Source organism: Canis lupus, chromosome 11, assembly GCF_048164855.1.
Source record: "Canis lupus baileyi chromosome 11, mCanLup2.hap1, whole genome shotgun sequence".
NCBI lineage: Eukaryota > Metazoa > Chordata > Mammalia > Carnivora > Canidae > Canis > Canis lupus.
This window is the reverse complement of record NC_132848.1, coordinates 22,629,760-22,653,751: the sequence shown is the minus strand read 5'-3', so window position 1 is coordinate 22,653,751 and position 23,992 is coordinate 22,629,760. Positions and strand designations below refer to the sequence as shown.

Here is a 23,992-nt window from a genome sequence, read left to right as displayed (position 1 = left end):
GCCCCACTGCGGCCTTGTCCAGCGCTGCTGTTCGGGGAAACCATTGGGGCTCCTGGGAGGACACCCAGGCCCGGGGGATGTCCAGTGTGCTCCCAGCTCAGACTGCTCCCGCTTTCTCAGCAGCCCCCACCCCCATGTTCTATGGCTTCCTGCCCCCACCCCCACCCCCGCCCCCCAGGCGGAGGCTCCAGGGACTCATGGTTTCTCACCCCTGCAGGATCCCCAGCACCTAGCCTGTTGCCTGGCACACTGCTGGTGCCCCATAAAGACCCACCAAGTGAAGGAACAAATTGGAGTGAGCATATGGTCTGTTGGGGTGGAGCCCAGCACCACAAGGGAGAATGGTGGGAGAGGAGTAGGGCAGGTGGGCGGCAGGGAGCAGCACCTGGGGACCCCGGGGACCCAGGCTGAGGAGGGAGCTGGCTGCCTCCTGAAAGGGCCTTGAGATGCACATGGACCCAGGGGGCTTCCTGCATAAGTACATCCAGAGCAGCTGCCAACAGTGTCCTCTCTTGGAATTGGGGAGCTCCTGAAGGCTCTGACAAGGCCTGCATGGAGGACACAGGCTCTTAGACTTAGTTTAACCCACAGTTTCTCAGGCCTTACCACACCCACCAAGCCGGTCAAGTCACGCCAGTGGCCGTTCCCCAGAACAGGGGCCACCACAGCGAGCTGTAGCCCAACCTGGCCCGGCAACTCTGCATCTCCCTGTGGCCACCGAGAGGAGAGAGGGCCCCAAGAGGTGGCAGCCACCAGGCTCAGGCCAGAGCAGATACACTTGGACCATTGTGGCGACCAAGGGGCACCTTGGGAGAACCACTGGGAGGTGACACCATGCGATGGACCTGGAGGGGGACCGGGTGGCCTCAGCCTCGGCTGTTGACAGGCGGGCAGTCACTGAGAGGGGCTAGGCTGGGAACAGGCCCGGAGCAGGTGAGGGTGAGGACATGCCACGTGTGAGGACTTGGGGACCCCGCGTGGGCTGGAGGCCAGGCCTATACACCACCCCCCTCCTGCCCCGCTCCCTAAGTGTCCTGCCCAAGGGGCATCCAAGAGGCCCTCAGGCTTCCTTGCTCACTCGCCCTGGGCCCTCGGGGTCAGAAGCCGAGCTCCCACGCGTTCCCACGGGCATCAGGCCCGGCCTGTGAACAGCAGCAGGCTCCCCAGGGACCAGGCTGGGGGGTGGGAGGGGGCTGGGATGGGGTTTAGAGCCAGTGAGCCGTAGTGTTCTGAGGGGCCCCGGGCAGGCTCAGGGCCGGAACCCCCAGTTCCAGGTGCTTCTGTGCTCAGGCGAGGCCTTCACCCCGAGGAGGGGAAGCCGCCACGTGTCTCTGGCTGAGGCAGACCGTGAAGTACCAGGGGGCAGCCAGGCGAGGTGGCCTGTGCCGCCCAGACCCGCTCCTGTGGACTCGAGGTCACAGGTGAGCCGGTGTCCCGCTAGGGTGTGGCGGGCAGCAGGCTCTGGGAGGCTGCCTGGGACAGCGGGCAGGGCTTTGGCTTGGCCGGAGCCGCAGGCCAGACCCACTGGCTGGGGCCTGTGCAAGACCCCCTGCGCCTGAAGCCCCTGCCGGGCGAGGCTGGGGTCCCCACGGGCCTGCAGCCGCTGTGACCCAGCGCCACCCCCGCCAGGGGCCCGGGCATGGCCTGCCGTCGGGAGCCTGGGCCTCTGTCCCTCCCGGAGCGCTCCCAGAGCCTCGGTTCCCTGCTTGCACAACCACCAGGGCCTGAACTTGATTCTGTGGGATGGCGCTGTCCGGCCTGCCGTCTGGGGTGACCACCAGGTGGCACCCGGTCCCAGTAAACCGTGCCACGTGAGCCAGAGATGGGCGGTGCTAGCCTGGTGGCCCTGGGGCCTGGCTTCTGTTGGGGGGATCGGGGAGGCCACAGTCCCTGAAGCCCCAAGGCCCACCAGGCTGTAGGATCACCAACGTGGGACCAGGGCTGGGATGGACGTGGGGCAGAGGCAGCACCAGCCGGGCCACCACCAAGGGAGGCAGGGCCCCTTCTCCCCTCAAACACCTTGGGGTGGGGGGTCAGCGATCTGGTGGCTGGCAGGGGAGGGAGGGACGCAGGAGGCCCCCCTTCCAGCCCCAGAAGGACCGCCACCCTTTGCCCCTCCCCTGCACTGTGCGGGGTTGGGGGGGTCTGACTCCAGGGCTGAAGCCCAGCCCCGTGTCTGTCTGGACTCACCCCCACATGTGGCATCGGGCCACATCACTGAGCCTCAGTTTCCCCCTCTATGGACCAGAAGCTAGCCCTGGGTGGGTGAGGCTGGCCATCCCTTCCACGCAGGAGGCCCTGTGGCCCGAGGTCACAGCTCTCAGGGTCTGAGATGGCAGGAAAAGGTCTAGGAGGGAAGCCCCTGTTATCCACCACCTGCCAGGTGGCACAAGGCGGGGGGCAGGGGAGCGGGGGCGGGGGTGTGGTCTCATCTGATCCCACAACAGGGGCTGAATCAGATTTCCCATCTCCATGCCTGGGACAGGGACACTGAGACCCAGAGACGTCAGCATCACGTCTGGGGTCACACAGTGCAGTGTCTTGGGGACATGGGTCCCCCTTTCCCCTCTGTGTCCCTTGAGCCCAGCATGGACATGCTGAGCAGTGAACACTGATTGCCGTTACTTACATGGTCACTGCTTGGTGCCCCTGGGCAGTCAGCGCCCCCCTAGGGCTTCTGGGAGCCCCATCCCAAGGGAATCCTTGAGAAATCCCTCAGCCTCACAGAGGCCCACCCCCCAAAGTTGCAGACTCACCAGGACAGACCGGTGGCATAGTGGGCAGGGAGTGTGGGAATGGCCATGGGCAGTTGGGCAAGTGCCACCCCTGGCAGCTGGTAGGAGCTGGGTACACGTGCGCATGAGAGACCGAGGCCCTTCCAGCCCAGCTGGCCCATGGCCCGGTGAGGCCCAGGTGGCCCGACAGGTGAGATTGCCCCATTGGCAGTGGGCGGGGGCGGGGGCGGCTGCCGGCCTGGGGGGAGCCTGGTGGCTGTGAGGGTAGCAGAATGGGAGCTGGGCCACATCGGGTGGGCTCAGCTGCTCCCAGAGACCCTAACGGCCAGGCCAGGGCTCAGCTGGGCAGCCTTCTCTGGGAGGCCGCGGGCTGTGTGACCTCACTGGGCCCGGGCCCTGTGGTCCTGGGGGGAGGTGGAGGCCACGGGCTGTGTGACCTCACTGGGTCCAGGCCCAGCAGTCCTGGGGGAGGTCACAGGCTGTGCAACCTCACTGGGCCTGGGCCCGGAGGTCCTGAGGGGAGGCCGAGGCCATGGGCTGTGTGACCTCACTGGGCCCGCGCCCAGTGTCCTGGGGGGAGGCTGAGGCCACGGGCTGTGTGACCTCACTGGGCCTGGGCCCAGTGTCCTCGGGGGAGGCTGAGGCCACGGGCTGTGTGACCTCACTGGGCCTGGGCCTGGTGGTCCTGGGGGGAGGCCGAGGCCATAGGTTATGTGACCTCACTGGGCCTGGGCCCGGCAGTTCTGGGGGAGGCTGAGGCCAGACCACCGTCCTGCCCAACACGGGGCCTGCCTCCCAGAGGGGGGCCAGACGTCACCTGGTGACGTCCCACCTGGGAGCTCACTTGCAGCAAGGCTGACCCCCTGCCTGCGGCCACAGTGGCCCCTGCCACCCTGGAGTGCATGGTGCCCAGCCCCTTCTCACGGGGGGGGCCCTCTGCCGAGCACACCCCTCCTGCTTCTTCTCCCCGTCCCCGTCCCCTGAGCCTTCCATTATACCCCCAGCCTCTGTTGCCACAAGCCTGGCACTGCCGTGTCATCCGACCCTTTTGTGGGTGTCCGTCTCCCCAACACACACTTCTTAATGATGAGAAGTCTGCCCAAGGTCCCACAGCCTGGCAGACGCACATGGTGCCTGGGGCCGTGGGTGTACTTGCACAAACACGGGCAGGCCTGGTTTTGCCTCAACCAGCTGCCCCAGAGGCCAGGGTCCGGCCTCTCCACCTCTGGGGAGCCTTCCTGGCAGCAGTCTTGTACCCAGACATTCCCTGGTCCTGCACCGGGCACTACGGATGGCTGGGAGGGGGCGGCGGGAGCAGTTCACGGTCCAGGGCGGCCTCAACTGCAGACGTGCCCGAACAGGACGCTCACCACCTTGCTGGTGCCACTGTCCAAACTGTCCTTCATGCAGTTCTCTCCGGCGGGGAGACAGACCTGGGTCGGGCAGCAGCCACACAACAGGCTTGGGGGAAGGGCTGCGGGGGCTTTGCAGGCCCAGGAGAAACAGCAGGGCTCAGTGGAGGAGGGTTCACGGTGGCTTCTCCGGGCAGGGAAGTCCTGAGTTGGGTTTTATAGGATGCATAGGAGTCTGCTAGCTACAGAGCAGGGAAAGGGATGAGGGGCCCCGCCCTCACACTCTGATCATATGTGTAGGTTATGGGGGCCTCTGGGGAGTCGCTACATGGTGCGCTGATGTAAAGGAAGGCTGAGGAACCCTCTGTGGGCACTGGGGACCACTGATGCCCGAAAGGGCAGGTCGTTCCTAGAACCAGTCTCAGAATGAATCAGGAAGCTGTAGTTTCAGGTGATAGAAACCCAAGCCAAGGGGTACCTGGGGGGCTTAGGGGTGGAGCGTCTGCCTTCGACTCAGGTCATGACCCCGGAGTCCTGGGATCGAGTCCCCCCATTGGGCTCCCTGCAGGGAGCCTGCTTCTCCCTCTGCCTGTGTCCCTGCCTCTCCCTCTGTGTCTCTTGTGAATAAATAAATAAAATCTTTAAAAAAAGAAAAAGAAACCCAAGCCAAACTGGTGTAGGCCCAGGGGGGTTTATAGGCTGAGGCAACCAAAAGTCCAGGAGCTGGTCCAGCGTCAGGCATGGTTGGGTCAAAGGGTGTCTTGAGGACGCTGCCCTTTTGTGCCGCCTGCCTTCTTCCCCGTAACACCCCTCTCGGGCAGGCTCCTCCTGACAAGGCAGAGAAGGCCGCACCCCCATCCCACTCCCCGACCCTCCTCGGGAAATCTCTTCGTTCTTCTCTGATCCCCGGGGGGCGGCAAGCAGGCTGAGCCCAGGAGGAGCCAGCAGAGGCCCCATGGCGTCAGCCCGCACACCTGCCTGCTGGGGGACGGGGTGCCCAGAGCCTGGCCCGGGGCTCCCCTCCCTGCTCCGAAGCACCTCCCTTTGCCCCTCCCTACTCCCCCACCTTCAAACTCGGCATCTCCGTGCTGCCATCCTGAGTGCCACCCTGGGGAGTCCCAGAGGGTGGGACCCACAAGGACAGGTGCTAATCAGCCCGGCCCCGACGTGAAGTCCACGCGGGAAGGCGGTGCCCCCGAGCTCGAGCCCTTTCCCCTTGTGTCCTGGGCCCACACAAAGTTGGCATTCAGGGCTTCTGTCAGATAGACAGACCCATGAGGGGACATTTTTGTTGGGCTTTGAAGGATGAGTAGGAGTTCATCGAGGGAAGGAAAGAAGAGAGGCCCAGAGGTGGGCAGGAGCTCTGTGTGTTCTGCTGCTGCGAAAGAGGTGGAGGGCCCCAGGAGGAGGCGGTGAGGTCCTGGTCCTCCAGAAGCCAATGTCCACTCCTCCCTGACCCTGGCCTCGTGGTGCCCCTGGGCCGTGGCCTGCTTCCCCTCTATCTCCCAGCCCCAGCTGCCTCCTCCAGGGGGCCTCCCCGGCACGGGCTGGTGGCACTCCCTGCCTACCCTGCCACTCCGGCCCCCTGTACTGGGCCCTGGACAGCCCGTGTGACCCCCCCCATGGGCTGGACAGCACCCACTGGGCAAATGAGGACACTGGGGTGACCCAAAGTGACACCTCCAGCTAGGGTGGATCATGTGGGGGATCCCCGGCCCCAGACTTGAGGCCGACTCTGAGAACATGACACAGAGCTCCTGCAGGCCTGCGGGGGGCCTGAGCCTGGAGGACCCTGGTGAGTGATGCAGGCGGGTGGCCCCGGTGCTGCCCCACACCTCATCCTGTCCCCCAGACTGCGGCCCGCAGGCCCCCTGAGGAGCACCCCCACTTGGCTGCCCCACAGCCCTCCCCACCCCCAGGCTCCGGCCTCTCCCCTGGCTAGGCCTGCAGGAGACTTTCCAGGGAGAAAGCCGGCTCCCCTGCTCCCGTGTCCCCCGTGGCCCTCAGCCCTCTTGCACGGTGGTCACTGCTTCCCTGTGACCAGTCCCCTGCCTGGGCCACCATCCCATGTTGTGCCCTCGGGCCACACCCGACCGCCAGCTCCCCAGCACCCCGACCCCTGCCGTTAGCCCAGCAGCCCCCCTGGGGAGAGCCCCGCCCAGCCGGCCCTCCCCTTTTGCTTGTCCCCATACAGTGGGGACCTAAGGCCCTTTGGGGCGCTCTCCCACCCCCAGGCTGGGCTAGTGGCCACCGTGCCGTGCCCCCATCCTCCCAAGCACTTCCAGCGGTGGCACAGCCGTCTCTGAGCAGCTCCCTGAGCACAGGTCTGGGTCGGGCCCAAAGCAAGGGTGGGGAGGCCGGGCACCCAGCTGCGGAGGGCCCCCCCATGCCCACCCCTGGCTCTCCACGCTGTCCCACCTCCCTGACCACAGCCTTAGAAGGCTGGGAGCCGCGGGCAGCAGCCCTCCCAGGCCCCCGAGGCTCCCCAGTGGCAGCCCCAGGGTGAGTGGGAACTCTCAGCCAGGCCCCCAGCCCACGTGCACTCGGGGAGGCCTGGTGGGGGTGACGGGAGTAGGTGGGGTGCCTCGGCTACAGTGACCAGCCACAGCCCAGCACAAGGTGGCCCAGTGACGCTTCTGTGCATCAGCTACTGGGGACAAGCCCCACGTGTCCCTTGTCCCTCAGTGCTAAGTCGCCGGGGTCTCTGGCCCCAGACCACACGTGTGGCTCCTTTCCCTTCCCCTCGTGCCCCCCGCACCATATTCCCTGTCCCCTCCGACCCCCTGGCAGGGACTGGCCCATCCTGGAATCGGCTGGACCATATGGGGCCCCTTAGACGGGGCCAAGGAGGTGCTTGGTGGACAAATTCCTCAGTCAGTGGAGCAGGGAAAGGGACGGGGGGAAAACCAAGCCACGGGGAATGGGGGGCGCCCTGGGCCCCATGAGGTGTGCTCATCCCCGATGGCCACCTGTCCACATGGTCGAGTGTCACCCAGACCCTGTCCAGCTAGAGGGGCTCTGAGCCCGCCTGCAGCTGGGAAGAGCACCCGGGAAGCCTCGTGGTTGCGCCCTCCCACTCTCCCCTGGGGCAGGCCCCCCCTGTGCTATCTCTGCGGTCAGCTCCAGGCCCAGCTGGGCTGCTAGGCGGACACCCAGGCCTGGCAACAGGGGCAGGACCCAGCCCCGCAGGAGGGTCTTGAGGGGCAGTCAGCTCCGGGGCCCGGTGAGCTTCACAGGGCAGATGGGCAGGCGATGGCCGGAAGCGGGTCTGCTGGCTCCTGACCGGTCATCCCCACTCCCCCAGGGCCCACCTTGTCCCAGCTACTCGGCCCAGGGAGCTAGGTGCTCCTGCCCCTAGTCAGCCCCCTTGCTCTCAGGCTCTGGGTGTTTTCACAGCCAGGAGGTGAGGCGAGGTCACCCCAAGGTCACACGGTGCGGGGGGGGGGGGGTGGGTGGTTGGAAGCACCTGCGACCCCCACGCGCGGAGACGGCTCCCGTGTCACAGGTCAAGAGCCTGAAGCTAGGGAGGAGCAGCCCCTGAGGTCACGCTGGGTCACTCACAGCCAATGCTTCTGGCCTCCGGATGGATGTGAGCCTCCGTACTCCACGCCACCCCCGGAGCAAGACAGTCTGTCTGTCTGTCCAGCCCGAACCGGGACAGTGCAGCTCTATCTGGGAGACACTACCTCTCACAGGGAGAGAGCGGCTGCGGAGAGCACACAGGGGCCGTGGGAGGCGTGCCCTTACTGGCTTGGGAGTCTGGAAGGCTTCCTGGAGGAGGTGATGTGACCCGAGTCTTCAGGGACAAAGAGCCAAGATAGAAGCGGGTGGTGTCCACAGGTGAGGGGACACCTGGCAGGCCCGGGGCCTGGAGGTGAGAGCTGAGTGGGGAGGCCGTGAAGGCCCTGGGGTCCTGGAGGGCCATGGGGAGCGAGTGAAGGCTTTACAGGTTCGTTACAGATCAGGTGTGTGTTTTGGAAGTGCTGGTGGCCTTGCAGCTGCTGGGAGGCCATGGGAGCTGGTGGGGTTGGGGGGGGGGTTGCTCCAGGCAGGGCCCGGCCGCTAGGGGGAGCCCCGGCCCGTGGCGCTTGGCAGGGTCCAGCCGCAGTCCCCCGCTCCCCTCCCCCGGCCCCAGGTGCTGTGGGGCCCTGTGGCTTCATCCTCCTTCCCGCTGCTCCCCGGGCCTGCAGACCTGGCTCTGAAGGGGCTGCGCCCCCACCCCACGGCCCAGACCACCGGCCAGCCGGCCAGCCAGCAGCTTCCCGTGCCTGGCGTGGGGGCCGGCTTCGGGGACTAACCTTTCACCAGGGGGTGCAGGGCACGGCTTCCCCTCTGCTGGGGTCCAGGGAAGCCTCTTGGAGGATGAGCGCCTCTAGTATTGGGATGGAGGGTGCTTCAGGCAGAGAGGACAGTGGGAGCAAAAGTGCAAAGGTCCTAGGACAGGCCCGTTGGAACTGCAGGGGTACGTGATTTGGGGCTTAGATGCTTCTAGAAGTTGCTGTTCAGCATGACTGTGGTTTGGGGGGCCAGGACCAGGTCCCGAATCTAGGAGGCATGGCCCATGACAGGAGCTGAGGGTGTGAAGTGGCCCCAGTGGGCAGGGTGGCCAGGATAGGGCCCATGCCAGAAGCATCTTCGTGTGGCTTCTGGGTCATGCTTTCACACCCACGACCAGCTCCAGGCAGGCTGGGAAGCTAGGCCAAGGTGCCTGAGCTGGGGGTGCCCGTCAGCATCTGGCCTGTGTGTGTCTGGCACCCGAGGCCTCTGGCCCGGCAGCAGGATCCAGACCCGTGGGTGGCCTGGTGGTCGGCAGCCACCCTCTCAGGACAGCGACATTTACACACCCTCTGCCCTGACCTCTGGGGCTGCACACGGGGAGGGGGTACACCGAGTGTTCCCCCTCAGAGGGGCTCCACACCTCGGTCTGTTGACCTCCAACCAGGACCGACCTGGGGTTTCAACTTGTAGTTGGCATTCTCTGTGCTGGGTTGACATTGGTCTGTGCTGGGTGGTGCTGTGAGCAGTAGCCCTCTATCTGACTGCGGCTGGGGGGTCCCGGGCACCTGGGGAGGCTGGAGGTGAGGGTGGGTCAGGAGGACCTGGGCCTCTCACAGCCCTGGGGGCACACACACCACAGACCCGGCCTCGTGGTGGAGCCGTTTGGCCAACAGCTGGCTGCCGGCCAGGGCCTGGCTGGGGGGCTGGAGATGCTCGGGGTCAGGGGAGCAGTGGGGTGGGGAGGTCATGCGGGCAGACTGTTACGGGAACAGCCTTCCCTGGAGCCACCGGGCCTAGGGCCTCACTCGGTGTCTGTGTGACATGGCCACATGAGTCCAAAGGGAAGGTCAAGGTCAGGGCCGGCCAGGGCCGGCAGCCAGGACTCCTTGCCCATGCCAAGCCCTCTCCTGCGTGGTAGGTCGCGGCTCTCAGGACTGGGCCAGCCCCGGGCTGTGTTGGCTGTCAGACTGGGGCCCCAGGTGTGGGGTAGCTAGGGGGTCACATGAGCCCAGGACACCCCCAGCTCTCCAGGGTGGGTGGGAGGCAGAGGGGCTGCCCGGGAGCCCCCCTCTAATCCCAGCGCTGTGGCCCCTCTGCCTGTGTCCCTACCTGCAGCTTGAGGCCCTGGCACCATGCGTAGGGCCTGTGGGGACTGAAGGGGCTGGCTCTCCTGCAGCCCGCTCTGGGCCTTCCTCCCCTGGCCCTTTGCCGCCTGCTCTGTCCAGAGTGCCCTCCCTGCCTCTTGTCCCCCGCGTCAGGCGCCCTGCTCCCTGACGGTCCTCACCTGAGCTCTGTAAAGCCCAAACCTGCCCCTGCCCTGCCCGGTGGCTGCCAGCCTCGCACAGGCCCCAGGCCTCATAGCACTGTCTCCTCCACCTGGAAAGTTCCTCCCAGGGTGACCTTTCCTGACCCCAGCTCCCAGCTTCACGTGGGGACCAAGCCTTCGTGGGCTCCTCCCTGCCCGGCTATCCTCTCGTCTCCTCGGGGTCACCCTCCTTCTGGCCCTCCTCCTCCCCGGGTGCCCCCTGCCCTCTCAATCCCCTGCATGCCACCTCCTGCCCCCTGCCCCGGGGCGGCACGTCAGGGTGAGAACAGACTGTTTCCTGCGCAACACAGAAGATTCCAGAACAGGTTAGACAGCAGAGATGGATCAGAGGTGCTTTCAGAGGAGGGGTGCGGGTCGGGGGGCTGCCGGTGGCTCAGCAAGACGAGGAGGTGATGAGAGGCACTCCTGAGCAGCCCAGCTGGGGCCGGGGCCTGTGCAGGGGCAGCGGGGTTTGGGGATGTTGAACCCCCCGGCGGGGGTGCTGGGGTTTGCGTGAGCGCCCACTTGGCCTCTGAGGACAGAACAGACGCCCCCAAGGCACCACCCCCACCACCTGCCCCAGCCTTCTCCCAGAAGGAGCTTCCCCGTTCCCAGCAGCCACGGGCCTGCGGATAGGGCTCAGAGCAGGAGGGAAAAAATAAATTCTTTGTGCCGCACAAGCTGCTGCCCTTTCCCACAAAGCGCTTACAATTCTGGCTTTGTTTCCGGTGAAGCAAATGATAGAGAAACTCAGGGCTGTTCTGTTCGCATTGCGGCGGGGCCTTCAAAAGCAGCCCCCCGGAGCTGGGTGGGGGTGGCGGGGGGGAAGGGCCAGGCGTGAGCTCGGTGCCCGGGGTGGGGGGGCTCGTCACCAGCGCAGGGCATCCCCCAGAGGCTGGCCTGGAGCAGCCGCACCTGGCACTCTCGCCGCTGGGGACGCTTCCCTGTGCAGCTGGAGGATGGAGCTCTCCCGGGACCGTGTGGCAGCCGCTCCTAGAATGGGCCAGAAACCAGGGAGCCGCAGGCAAGGTGCCCTCAAGTGGGAAGCTGGGAAATGAGCAACAGAGATGGTCAAAGGTGCTGGCAGCCCGGGCCTAGAAGCTTCCTGCTGCGCCGACTTTGGCTTTGCAGAGCGGGAACGAGGGCTTCTGATGTGAGCAGCCCCGGGGAGCGGAGGGCAGGACGGCGCCCACCTCCGCCCCGCCTCGACCTCCCCCAGCACCGCCCCTGCCAGTGCATGGAGCACCCCCCGGTGTGCACACACAAAGACGTGAATGTGCACAAACGGGCTCACACACATGGGTGTGAATGCACACCTCACACGAATCCGTGCACAGGCCCACTGACCGGAGCTCCCACAGAGGCAAACACACACGTGCACACGTGTGTGTCTGCTCATGCACACGGGCTTGCGTGCATACGGATGCACATGCACACACGCAGACACTCACGTGCATGTTTGCACTCAGGTATGCACCACACAGTCCCCCAGGTGGCACATGCGTGTGCACGGCCACTTGCATGCACATGCACACACACATATACACACATTGGGGGGCTCTCAGCTCGCCCCAGCTGGATGAGCTCCCTCAGGTGCACCGCCTGGCTTCCAGGGGCAGCTCGACCCGCAGCTGGGGGCTGGCTGTGCCCACCCTGGGGGGGCAGGTACCCTCAGGTCACACAGCAGAGGCCAAGGCTCTTGTTATTGTTTTGAAATAAAAACCCCTTCCATTTATACGTTAACAGAGACAAATGGAAGCTTTGAGAGAGGCAGTGGGGAGAGATTCAGCTTCCATCTCTAGTCAACCAGTTGACCAATGGATGACTCATTATCCAATGAGCGCACATTCAGAGCCTCTGACCTCCCTGAATTGGAGGACACGACACTGCAGGAAACTCAAGTCTCTTTCCTGTAAATCTGTGAAATCCAAGGAAAGGCCTGGTGGTACTGAGGTGGGCGCGCCCCAGCTCCCAGCCCCCACCCCCCACCGCCAGGCTGAACCCAAGCCCCGTCTGCGTGTGCAACAAACACTGCATTCAGGAAGGGGTGACAGACAGGTGCTCAGTCCTAGGGGCTCAGGCCCCCCTCAGCTACTTGGAGGTTCCAGAAACATTGCCACGACCCACATCATGCGGCGTTTGCCAGAAGGTACGGTGGAAACAGCAGTGAGCCAGGCAGTGGGGGCCCGGCCACAGCGAGACCTCCTCAGCTGGCTGGTCCCTCTCTGGGCCTCCATCTCCTCGCCTGCATAATGGGGAGAGGGGTGTTGAGCCAGGACATGTCCCTGGGGCTTGTGGTTGCAGTGCCACCCACACGAGGAGGCCCAGGGCCCGGGAAGCTCCTCCGGAGGCTGGGCACGTGGGCTCCGGGCACAGGCTGGCCTCCCGTCCAGGGCGGCATATGCACCACCCACCCAGGAGCGGGGTGGTAGGAGGCTGCCTGGAGACATGTCAAGACGGGGTTGCTGGGCTGCAAAGGGGCCGCCAAGGCCCCTGTCCCCAGGCCCACATGCAGTAAAGCCTGACGACCCCTGGGCATCCCGAGGGCCACACAGATGGAAGCCTCCACCCGGCACTTCTCGAGCCCCGCCCCACCTCACTGATTCTTCCAACCGCCTGATGAGGCAGGACTATCAGTATTCCCTCTTTACGATGGGGAGACTGAGGCACAGAGAGGCGAAGTGATTCACCTGTCGCACCACAAATGGCAGAGTCAGTCTGTTCCAGTGGCCATGCTTTTGACCACTGTGGTGGCATAAAACAACCGCCCAGCCCCTGCAAGATGTCCACGTCCCAATACCCAGAACGTGAATAAGTTACCTTATGTGACAAAAGGGACTTCGCAGGGGTGATTAAGTTAAAAATCTTTTTTTTAAATTTTATTTATTTATTCATGAGACAGAGAGAGAGAGAGGCAGAGACACAGCAGAGGGAGAAGCAGGCTCCACGCAGGGAGCCCAATGCTGGACTCGATCCCAGGACCCCGGGATCACACCTTGGGCTGAAGGCAGACACTTAGCCGTTGAGCCACCCAGGTGTCCTGGAGTTCTCAATAAGTTTTAAGAGTACAAAGGAGTCATGAAACCCAAATCTTTGAGCATGGCCATCCTACACAACCACCACGGTGCTTCACAGCGGGACGTTAACGTTTGATGGGATGCTATCCAAGCTACATATCTCATTCTGATTCCACCAAGTGTTCCTAAATCTCTTACAGCAACTGAAAATCCCAAAGAGGATGTGTGTGTGGGGGGTAGCATTTAGTGGGACAGAGGTTCAGCTGGGCAAGAGCCAAGGAGACGGACCATGGTAATGGTCACACAGCGAACCATATACTTCATAATGGGAAATTCTATGTTACGTGTATTGTAAAATAAAACAAAAAAATTACTACGTAAAACAAACTAAAAGTGTGTTCAAATGCAGTAAGTAGCATGCACATCGTAATAAAAACAAGCACCTGCCTTTGGTCCAGGGCGCGATCCTGGAGTCCCGGGATTGAGTCCCGCATCGGGCTCCCGGCATGGAACCTGCTTCTCCCTCTGCCTGTGTCTCTGCCTCTCTCTCTCTCTCTCTCTCTCTCTCTGTCTGTCTATCATAAATAAATAAAAATAAATCTTAAAAAAATACAAGCAAAACTACAGAGCATGTATGTGCTATATTTCCCTCTAAGATATCACTACAGTGTGGAGAAACACAATCACTAGAGAGCTTTATGCACAAAATAGCTGGGTGTTGTGAAATCTAAATGTGTAGGAGGTAAGAAACCTGAAAAAGGGGTAATTTTTTTGTATCATCATTTCTTTTTTTTTTATTTTTTGTATCATCATTTCTGTTGTTGTTTGTATTAATAACCTCAGATAGGATCCTAACTCCCAGGAAGCTTCCAGTCTGGTGGAGATGGACTAGTGGACAGACAGGTATGACCCAGGAAGATGAGCAGAGGCGCTCAGGCTGATGGAGCCCAGAGGAGGAAACAGTGCCGCAGGGGCAGGGGAGATCAGGGAGGACTTCCTGGAAGAGGTGGTGCCCTGGCCACACTAGGGAAAGCTAGTGTGACACATCAGATTGCAACTGGAGAGGCTGGAGAGAGAGATGGGGATGTGACCCTGGGCAAGCCCTGGCAGGGGTGGGACAGAGCCTGGTGGCTAGCAGCTGGCAGGTAGGGAAAGTGAGACAGGAGGACCCATGGAAAGGGCCGAGCCAGCCGATGGGGGAGGAGTCAGGGTTGGGGCCTCCTGCCGGGGCCGCTTAGATCTTCACGACCTCTGACTCTGGCAGTGCCCCCCGGGGCAGCCTCAGGAGCCCCCACCAGGAAGCCCAGACGCTGAGGGCCCAGGGCATGAGCCACTTTCCCCCTGCAGAGGTGGGACCGGAGCTCAGACTCTCAGCATGACTTTGTCGCCCTGAACCAAAGGGTGTTGGGAACATGGAGCCTCTCAGGGTGAGCCCTGTGTCACCCACAAGGCATGTATCCGGTCCCGGGGGTGAAGCCAGAGGTCCGAGGATTCCATGGGGTCCTGCCCTTTCCCTCAGCCCAGAAAGCTCCAGTTGGATCTCAGGTCCTACCAAGAGCCACCCCTCTCTGCCCGGCCACCGGCTGACCTTTCGGGGTCCCTTCCAAAGGGGTCAGAGGCGACTGGGCAAGGAGGCCCAGGTCTGGGTGGGACCTGGCCGCCTGGTTCCCTCCCACGCGGAGCCTGGTGGGGACATGTGGGGCAGCCACCCCGGCTGCCCGCTGTCCTGTTCACCTGCCCAAGCACACCCCATCCATGACCTCTTCATCTAGGGCAGGACCTATCACCTCTTCTGTTCCCACAAGAAGCCAGAGCCTATTTTTAGACCAAAGCAGTAAGTGACTGGAGGAGCCTCTAGAAGAGCACTGGAAGGTGGGGGGGCCACAGGCAGGGTCCCTTCCCTGGGATGTGATGGGGACAGGACACAGAGCAGCCCGTCTACTCCCTCTTTGCAGAAGGCAGAGGTAGGTGGCTCTTTCTGCTGACCTGCCTTGGCCCGGGAGTTTCTAGCAGAAAAGGGGAGCTGATTCCCCCCAGGCCACGAGCTCCGTTGATACCAGGCCTGGAGATTGGTCCTGAACACATTTCCAGAGCACGGAGCACGAGCCCCACTGATCATAATTCACTGCAAGTGCTCAGCCCAGAGAGTCATGTGTCCGCTTTCCCCCAGCAGGGCAGGAAAAAATGCGTCCCTCGTGGGCACTGGCAGCTGGCTCCTGGGGCATGTCCCAGTCACGCCCCCAAGTACAACTCAGAGTCCCCAGCTGGCAGGGCCCCTTGAGATCAGCCCGCCCAGCCTCTCAGTTTACAGTCAGGAATGGACGCTGGGCGGTCTGGCCGTCCAAGGTCACAGCGCCCGGGAGGGGAGTGGTGGGCGCAGTGGAAAAAGCAAGGACACGTGAGCCGTCGGGCAGGGGGGCCGGGCCTGGAGCTCCCAGGTTTGCGTCTCAGGGGGCGGCTCAGCTGTTCAAGCCTCAGTTTCCACAGCTGGGAGCCGAGAGGGGAACAGCCGCCTGCAGGCCTGCTTGAGGCTGGGAAGTGCTGAGTACCAAGTGCCCTGTGCCCGGCCGGCGGTGTGTCACACACGCCCTCTCTAGGCAGCCAGGCAGGGAGGGGGCTCGGCCCCCAACCCTCTGCCCAGGAAGGAAGAGAGTGAACCGTTGGGACCAGCACGGCTCTTAAGGGACATGCTCAACAATCCCTGATTACCAAGTGACCCCTGCCCCCATGCCAGGCAAGGTGTGGGCACACGGCATCAGGGGCGGCCAGGTCCCCGCCTTCACATCTGAACCAGAAGACAAATAAGTGTCACCAGTGATTGAAAGAACGATTCAAGGTTCTGTGTCCGCTTAAATGCAGACTAGGTTATTAGGACCCGCTCTCTCTCTAGAAATAAGTAAAATATTTTGTATTTAAGAAATCGCTTACAGAGGATGTTAAAAACCTCTAAAAGTGGCCCAAAGAGTGGAGAACCTCCAGGCCAAGTTGGGGGGGGTGGGGGAGGAGCAGGAACGGAGAGGGGGCGGTCAGTGTGTAGCAGCCACTTTTGCCCTCAGGCTGTTTGCCAGTCTGGAGAGTTTGGGCCTTGACCTTGGTGGGGAAGTGCACGTGAGGACAGAAGCCAAGGTACTGGGCTTCTAGTGGAGACACTCCCTCGGGTGAAGCCAGAGGCCTGAGGGCCACACACCAGGGACTCGGGACCAAGGGAACTTTCCAGCAACTCTGCAGGAGCCCAGAGCCTGCCTCACTTGTCCGAGGAAACCGGCACTGGGGTCCTGTTTGGAAAGTACTGTCCTGGGCACCCACTTAGCCATCACAGGAGTGTGTAGAGAGTGTTTTCTGGGTGGGGGGGGAGTGGTTTTAAAATTAAACTCAGGGGCGCCTGGGTGGCTCAGCTTGAGCATCTGCCTTCGGCTCAGTTCGTGATCCCAGGGTCCTGAGATTGAGTCCTGCATCGGGCTCCCTGCAGGGAGCCTGCTTCTCTCTCTGCCTGTGTCTCTGCCTCTCTGTGTTTGTGTGTGTCTCTCAGGAATAAATAAATAAAATCTAAAAAAATTATTTAAAACTTTTACAAAATTAAAAAAATTTAAAAATAAAATTAAACTCAGCACTACCACTTGCTTCCACCTGGAGAAATGAAGTGATGGGTTTAAGTCCGCACCTCCGGGTCAGTGTTCCCCACCAGCCGCCACAGACCGCCGCCTGCCTGCCAGGCTGCTGGTCTGGTGTCCTGCCCCACGTCGCCGTCACCTTCTAGAGATTTTTCCAGGGATTGCCTTCGCACACGTGTGTAACTCAGCCTCCATTCTGCCCCCAGCCGGCTCCCTTTCCTGCACACCCCAGGCTCCTGGGCAGAGGGAGCCTCTCCCCAACCCCCAGGCTGGGCTCCCCCCACCCCCGGATGCCCGATGGCATGTGAGCCCGGCCCCCACTGGGTGTAGCTCCTGCAGGCTCCCAAGGCAGCCACCCACACCCTGCTCCCTGGATTCATCAAAGATGAAAATGAGGCCCTCACGTAGGATTGTGTATTCCACGCTGCAAGTCTCAACACAAACCAGAATGTTGACTTGCAAATAAATATCATAAGTAAATCTGGAGGAGAGAGCTAGCCGGGCATAGAAGACTGGAAAGATGTCAGGAGGCCTTCGCAACGTGCTGTGTGTTTATCAGTCAACAGAGCTCGTCGGGGCCAGCAGGTCCTGGACTTTGGGCTGGCCAAAGCGACAACAATCCCAACGGCTTTGGGGACTGACCCGGGGGCTGCTGAGCCAAAACACGCCAATCCCTGCCAGGGATCAGCCCTTCATCTAAGACATTCTTATTAAGAAAAGGCATTTTTGGGGGGCACCTGGGTGGCTCAGCAGTTGAGCATCTGCCCTTGGCCCAGGACCTGACCCTGGGGTCCCGGGATTGAGTCCCACATTGGGCTCCCCTCAGGGAGCCCACTTCTCCCTCTGCCTGTGTCTCTGTCTCTCTCTCTGTGTCTCTCAGGAATAAATAAATAAAATATTTTTTTAAAAAGGCATTTTTCAATAATAACACATGGGTGTAAAGGACATCATTTGTGGGGAAGAAAGGATATTTCTTTAAATTGACCGGCTGAAGCTCTACAGAAACCACCACAGGGTCCTTGCCTCGCTTCCCCATCTTGCCACAGACCCGGAACCTTTGGCACACCCGGCCTGTCCCCGCAGAGGACACGGTCCACTCCCTCATCTTAGCGAAAGCCGAGGCCGACAGGTGCAGATGGACCATCCTGGCCGTTCCCTCACACATTTACGGGGCCTCGTGTGTTCCAGCTCCTGCGTGGGGCAACTGGGAGCTGAGAGCTGGGGGAGGCCAGCCCTGCTCCAAGGAACTCTCTCTGGAGGCTCGCAGCCAGGCCCAGGGGTGCAGACTACCCGGGCGCAAGTTCACGCTGCCTCGATGAGCTGGAAAGACTCACCTGTCAAAGGCAAAAGCCAGGGTAGACCTGAGGATCCCACGAGCAAGCAACAAATAGGCACTTCACCTGCTGTCAGACAGGTTTGAGGCTTCACTCGGCACCAGCTCACCTGAGTGGCGAGGTAGGCAGGGGGAGAGGCGCCTTTTAAGACAGTGCTTCGCTAGACAAAAGCCACATGGGAGGTGGTGGCTACCCGAGGAGGAGGGTGGCTTTGCCGGTGGGATGAATGCCAAGAAGGCTTCCTGGAGGAGGTGACCCTCGGCAGAGCCCTCAGCCAGGTGGTCACCAAATCTCGACTATGACTCACCAATCAGGTCCTGTCCTTGCACTTCCTACATGCTCCCTGCTAATTCTCTCCCCGGGGCCCATGGCATAAGCATCACCACCCCATTTTATAGATGAGGAAGTTCAATCAAGAGGTCAAGTCGTTTATCCAAGATCAAAGGTACAGCCAGGTTTTGAGTCCAGGTCTGTTTGATTCATAATCCCAGGTTCTGTCTGCTAATCTCATGAGGGAAATTGGGGGTGTCCCAGGCAGAGGCAGTGTTGTGCATATATACACACCTGTATTTACTAGGCATTTGGGGAGTCAACAGACTGTCTTAAGTGTGCAGCCCCCCTGACCTTGGCTACTCGGGACAGTACAGTTCACAGCTGGGACCCCTTCCTGGGACAGATCATTGCAGACCCCGCCTCCAGCAGAGTGGAATATCCTTTATGGACCAGATTCATCTGCACATCATGCTTTACCGTGAGGCTCTCACCTATGAGGTCACATGGGTCCTGAAGCTCGGAGCCCGTGTCTCAACTGGACCAAGACATCAGTGACGCAGCCCCTGGGGATGGACTAGCACATACTGGTGAGGGGGAGATCCTGCTCTTGGGAAGGGAGGGGACTGTCCTGGGCTTCCCAAGGATGACCACCGGTCTGTCCATTTTGGCTGGGGACAGGTGAATTACCAAAGTGGTAGAATGTATACGACAGCATCAGTTGCTGGGCCTGCAGAAGGTTCCAGAACCTGCAGACCTCATGTGAGCTCATAGCTTTATCCACCACCACCACCACCACCTCTGCTTCAGTCATAACAGTTGGTTAGCATGCATCATTTCTTACTTATTACTCATCTGAGGGAATCAAGCTGAAGTCCCCACTGGGCCACCTTTGCCCATCTCAGACCATTTCCACTCTCTCCCCTTGACCGTGGGCCCTCTCTTCTGCCACAGGCTTCTGCATGTACTGTGGCCGCCCCATAGCGCTGGGGTCAGGACTGATGGTCCTTAACCCCATGTTCCCGTGCCTGCCAGAGTAGCTCTGTTACTAGGCCAGGAGAGCACTGGCTTCTGGACCAGACAGATGCCGGACCTCTGGGGGGGTCCCCTGGGGCTGTGCCCAAGGTTTTGGACTCTGACAGCCTGGATCTTGCTCCCTCTTGGTGATCTCAGCCAAATGATGTCATTTCTGGGCCTCGGTTCCTTCATCTGTAAAATGGAGATGAACCTTGCTGCCTTGCAGGGTTCTCGCGAGTTCCATGCCCTTGCTCCATGACAAGACTTTGTTATCTGGGCCCAGGAGGTTTTGCTGTCACTCCTAGGATGGCAGCTGCGCACATGCCCTTCATCCGCCCCCACCGAGGTCCAGCTGTGGGCCACAGGGCAGCTCTGTCCTTGCCAACAGCGAACTCTCCCGTTTCTCAGCCTGTGTTCCCTGCCCCCATTGATTTCTACCACCTGACCTGAGGGCAGGCTTTCAGGAGATCAGAGGCCACTGCCCGGGCTGATGACACCCTGGAAGCACAAAATCTATCTCATCAGAGGCTTTGCAGATCAGCAAAGGGCAAACAAGTGACCTGGAGGCATCGGTTCCTGAAAAGGGCTTACCTAAGCTGCAGGGCAAATAGACTCTGGCCTGGCCCCCCAGACCCGTGGGACCTGCTTCCTCCCCTGCGGGGCTCAGGGCGGCAGTCAGATCTCACCTTCTCTCTGAACACAGGCAGCTGACATCACCGTCTTACAAGTTCACTGTCCAACCTACAGCCTAGTGTCTAGAGGCAGGTGCCTCCAGCTACCCCTCCTCTAGGAATGTCCCAGCATCGGGATTCTCCCCCAGGGGCCAGGGGCAGAGCCTGGGCAGCCCTGGTGAGACTGAGCGGGTGGGTGCATCCAGGAGCAGGTATGGGTGCCACAGACCCGCCCCCAGGCCTGGGCTCTGCAACTGGCCTCTTGACCTGGTGCAGCAAGTGGCCTCTCTGTGCCTTGGTCTCCCGATCATCATGTGGGTACAATAGTGATGACGTCTCCGAACATCTTCACGATTAGGAAACGTGATTAGAAATGCTGAAACAGATGCATGAGCCCCAAATAGATGGAATCCATGAACTAAGACACATGTACCCCCAAATGCTTTTCGTATTTATTAAAGCTCCAGAGGGACCCAGGTGGTCAGACATACCATCAAAAGCATTAATTTGTCACCAAAACTATAGATTCCTGCTCAGTCCTGTACAGGAAGCTGTCTCTGGTCCAGGTAAGAAGAGAGGGAGGGAGAGACTTCCAGGAGCTGGCGGGGAGGGTGTTTTTTGTGATAGTTTCTCCTATGCTGGGCATGTGACAGGTTCTTCATGGCAAAGAGAAACCCATGCCCCCACCCTGGAGGGGAGCAGCACCCTTGGAGCTGTTTCATGGATTCCCCCAGGAGTTCTGAGCATCCTTCTCCTGTCTACCTGGACGGGGCAGGGTGGGGCGGGGATGGCTGGCTGAAAGGCTATGTTCAAAACTTTGGACACATGCACGAAAAACAAATTTTCCCTCCTAAAACCTTGAGAGCCCCAAGCATCCAAGAATCTAATTTCTCCATGTCTGCTAGGTCTCCACACGACTCCGTTGACCCCTATACAAGCCTCCTTTGTCCTCATTCGAGAGGATTTTTACCAGGTCTTTCCAATCGCCTGGATGCACTGGGCTTACGGCAAACCATCCCAGTGTATCTGGGAAGAGAAGCCACCCCCCTCCCCTTCCCCCTGCATTTGGACTCTTGGCTCTTCACAGCCCAGGATCTGGAGTATGTCAGATGACATCTTTGAACCTGGATGTCCTCATGAGGACACAGGCTCTGTACTTCCCTCACCGCTATAGCCCGACACCCAGCCCAGTACCGGGCTCGTTGGGGCGTGAATGGCACACACTGTTGCCTGCCCAACCTCTGTCTTAGCTGCGATATAACTAATGTACGGATCACCCTGAGAACGGAACGTAATACAAATACTGGTTATTGCTAGGATGTGCAATAAAAGTTGGGCTTGCCGGCGTGTGAGTGGGAAGGCTATGTGGGTGCCTGCAGGGGAGGCCAAAGTTCACCACGGTAGGGGCCAATCCACGGGGGGGCGGGGGGGGGGTGGTAAGAGACACGAGTGAAAGGGTCAGGTACGGCCTGCGCTTCAGAGTCGCTGCGCAACCCGGGGATTTGTTTGGAGCTGGGTTTCCTGCCCGGAGCAGGTCCTCCTGGGCGCTGGCCGCTACAAATAGAACAGTGGCAGGAGCAGCGGGAGGGCAGGGAGGAAGGCTGGCATAGCACACATTTCGTTCCGAGGGAGGGAGGGGTGTCCTGATGGGTTGGCACCGGGGGCTTTGTGCATTCCGGGCGCCGTCGCGCAAACAGAGCAGCTTTGCAGCTCTCTCCCCTGCTCCTTGCCATTGGCTGCCCGGCCGCGACCTCCCCCTGCGCTGGCAGAGGCCCAGCGCCTCGACTGGGCACAAAGTCAGCCCCTCGCCCCTGACGCACGGCGGGAGGGGGCTCGGCTCTCGGGCGGCCCGGGGGTGGGCGTGGGGGTGGGGGTGGGTGCGGGTGCGGGGCGGGTGGTCCGAGTTGGCATCAGGTCCCGACCCTGTCCCCGCTGCCCTTCACCCTCTGGGTCCCCGCCCGGGCACCTCGGCCACCTGTCCACGCGTCCTCTCAGCGCGCGTTCTCTTTCTCCTTCTTTTGCATCCTGGGCTCCGTGGGGGGGGTCTTCCCCGCGTGCCCCCACTCGCGCCCCCCGCGCCCCGAGGGCCCCGCTGGTCCTCAGCCCCGGGCAGGGCTCGGGGGGACGGGGCCTCGCCGGTGCGGCCTGGGGGCCGGGCGGGAACCCCCAGGGTCCCGCGGCCTCGGGGCTGCACGCGCCGTCCCGCCAGCCCCGCACCTCCGCAGCCCCTCCGCTTCCCCGGCCTCAGTTTCCCCACCGTCGCGGCCGCCCGCCCGCGCGAGGGGGGGGCCTGGGAGACGCGGCCCCGCCCCCGGCCCCGCCGCCAGCCAACCGGGCGCCGCCGCCAGGGGGGTGTGTCCCGCCGGGGCTCCCGGGGGCGGGGGGCGCGGGGCGCGGGGCGCGGGGCGGGGCGGGGCTTCCGGCGGCCACCCGTGCGAGCTGCCCGCGCGGCGCGGCCGGGGCGGGGGGGAGGGCGGGGGGCCGGGGGCGGCGCGTGCCGCGGGGGGCGCGGCTGGCACGGGCCGGGAGGCGGCGCCGGGCATGGGCAGGGGACGCGGCGGCCCCGCGGCGGGGGCGGGGGCGGGGGCGGGGGCGGCGGCAGCTCGCGCCCAGCCCGGCGCCGCCTCCCTCGCGCGCTCGCCCGGCGGACCGCAGGCGGCGGAGCGGCCCCAGGTGCCCGGGGCGGGGGGCGGGCGCGCGCGGGGGTCCGCGAGCCGGGCCTCGGGTTCTCGGGGCGCCGGGCGGCGGCGGCGGGGAGGGGCCGGGCCGGGCCGGGCCGGGCGGCGCATGCGCGGGGCCCGAGGCGCGGGGCGCGGGGTCGGGCGCGGGGGTCCCCGGGGGCCGCCCCCCCCCTCGGCCGCCCCGCGAGCGCCCGGGACCTCGGGGACGCCGGGCGCACAGGGAAGGCCCCCGCGCGGGGTCCTGGGGCGCGCCCTTCCCCCGGCGCGGTCGGCTTGGGGCGTCCCCGCCCGGGGTCCCCGCGGCCGGGTCGCCGAGGCCGGGACAGACGCACCCGGGGCCGCGGCCGCACGGGAGCAGCTCGGAGGCGCTGCCGCCCTGTGCGCCCGGGCGCGGCCCACCCCCCGCCGACCCCAGGGCCCCGGCCGCGCTCGCCCCCAGCCCTGCCCTGCGGCCCCCGCGCGCCGCCCGCGCCCAGGTCTCCCGGGGGCGCTCCGGAGGCGGGGGGCTCCCCAACCCCGCCCCCGACGGACCGGCGCGCCCGGCTGCAGGCCCTCGCCTTCCTCGCCTCCCCGAGTTAAAGTTGGGACGGCGCGCCCCGAATGTCCGCGTCCGCGTCTTTCTAAGAAAAGTCCGTGGCTGCGTAATGCGCCGGACCTTGCGGGCGCCCTGGGTCCCTGCGGGGCTGCGCGGCTGCGGGGCCGCGGGGGAGAGGGCGCGCGGGGCGGGGCGGGGGAGCGGGGGGAGCCGCCCGGGAGGGGGGCGCAGGGTTTCCCATTGCCGCTCAAGTAGGGTCACCGTGACTTTCCTCTTCCAAGGTGGTGGAGAGTTGGGGAGAATCCAGAGGACATATTGTAACCGTTTCCTCCTTTACCTCCGAACTGCCAAGGCTGCAGGGAAGGGACCGGCCCTGCCTCGGCCTGGGCTCCCGGTGAGGCGAGCTCAGAGGTCGGCCGGGCCGCCACAGGTAAGTACAAGGCTTGATCCGTTGTGATTCCAGACCCCAGTGCTTAAGCGCTTCCTTCTGGGGCCCTGCGAACTCGACGTGTGGGGATTGGTTATTACTTTGCGGTGCAAAGTTGCGTCTACTTCCAGAGCCTTGGAAGTCCGGTGAAGGTGGGTGCTGCTAAGTGGTAGGTTCTCGTCTCCGTTTCACCAAGAGTTTCATTCCTGTGTAGCCAGTCAGTTCCACCTCGTGGAAACCTGTTCTTTGACAGACACCAAAGTTACAGGTGGTGGCAGGGACCGAGCAGCACGGAAGCTTTTCATGCTGACTTGAAAATCAAGCAGATAGCTTGCTGGGGTAGTAGGTCAGGTCCGGAACTGTCATCATGCAGGGCAGGGACAGGCCCGGAGAAGCAGCCGGATGGGAGACGTCACTGTCCTCCAGGGGCCAGACAGGCTGATGGGACACACTTCTGTTCAACTTTGAAGCAAAAGCGGATTAATGGGCCGTGGAGAAAATGGTTTTCTCTCTTTTCTCAGATCTTAGACATATCACGA

The 23,992-nt window shown here is 62.5% G+C and overlaps 1 protein-coding gene across 12 annotated transcripts in view; it reads left to right on the top strand.

Moving 5' to 3' along the window:
* Positions 1 to 22,410: 22,410 nt before the first annotated feature.
* Positions 22,411 to 23,992, top strand: part of PPARA (peroxisome proliferator activated receptor alpha) — a 72,950-nt gene continuing 71,368 nt past the window's right edge. For 6 of the 12 annotated variants that reach the window (XM_072843522.1, XM_072843526.1, XM_072843516.1 and 3 more), the window contains exon 1: positions 23,316 to 23,456. The gene's annotated coding sequence lies outside the window, so the exon portion shown is untranslated. Of the gene's footprint in view, positions 22,484 to 22,968; positions 23,121 to 23,307; positions 23,457 to 23,992 lie in introns of those variants that run through there. The other 6 variants (XM_072843527.1, XM_072843521.1, XM_072843529.1 and 3 more) reach the window with 5 other exon arrangements.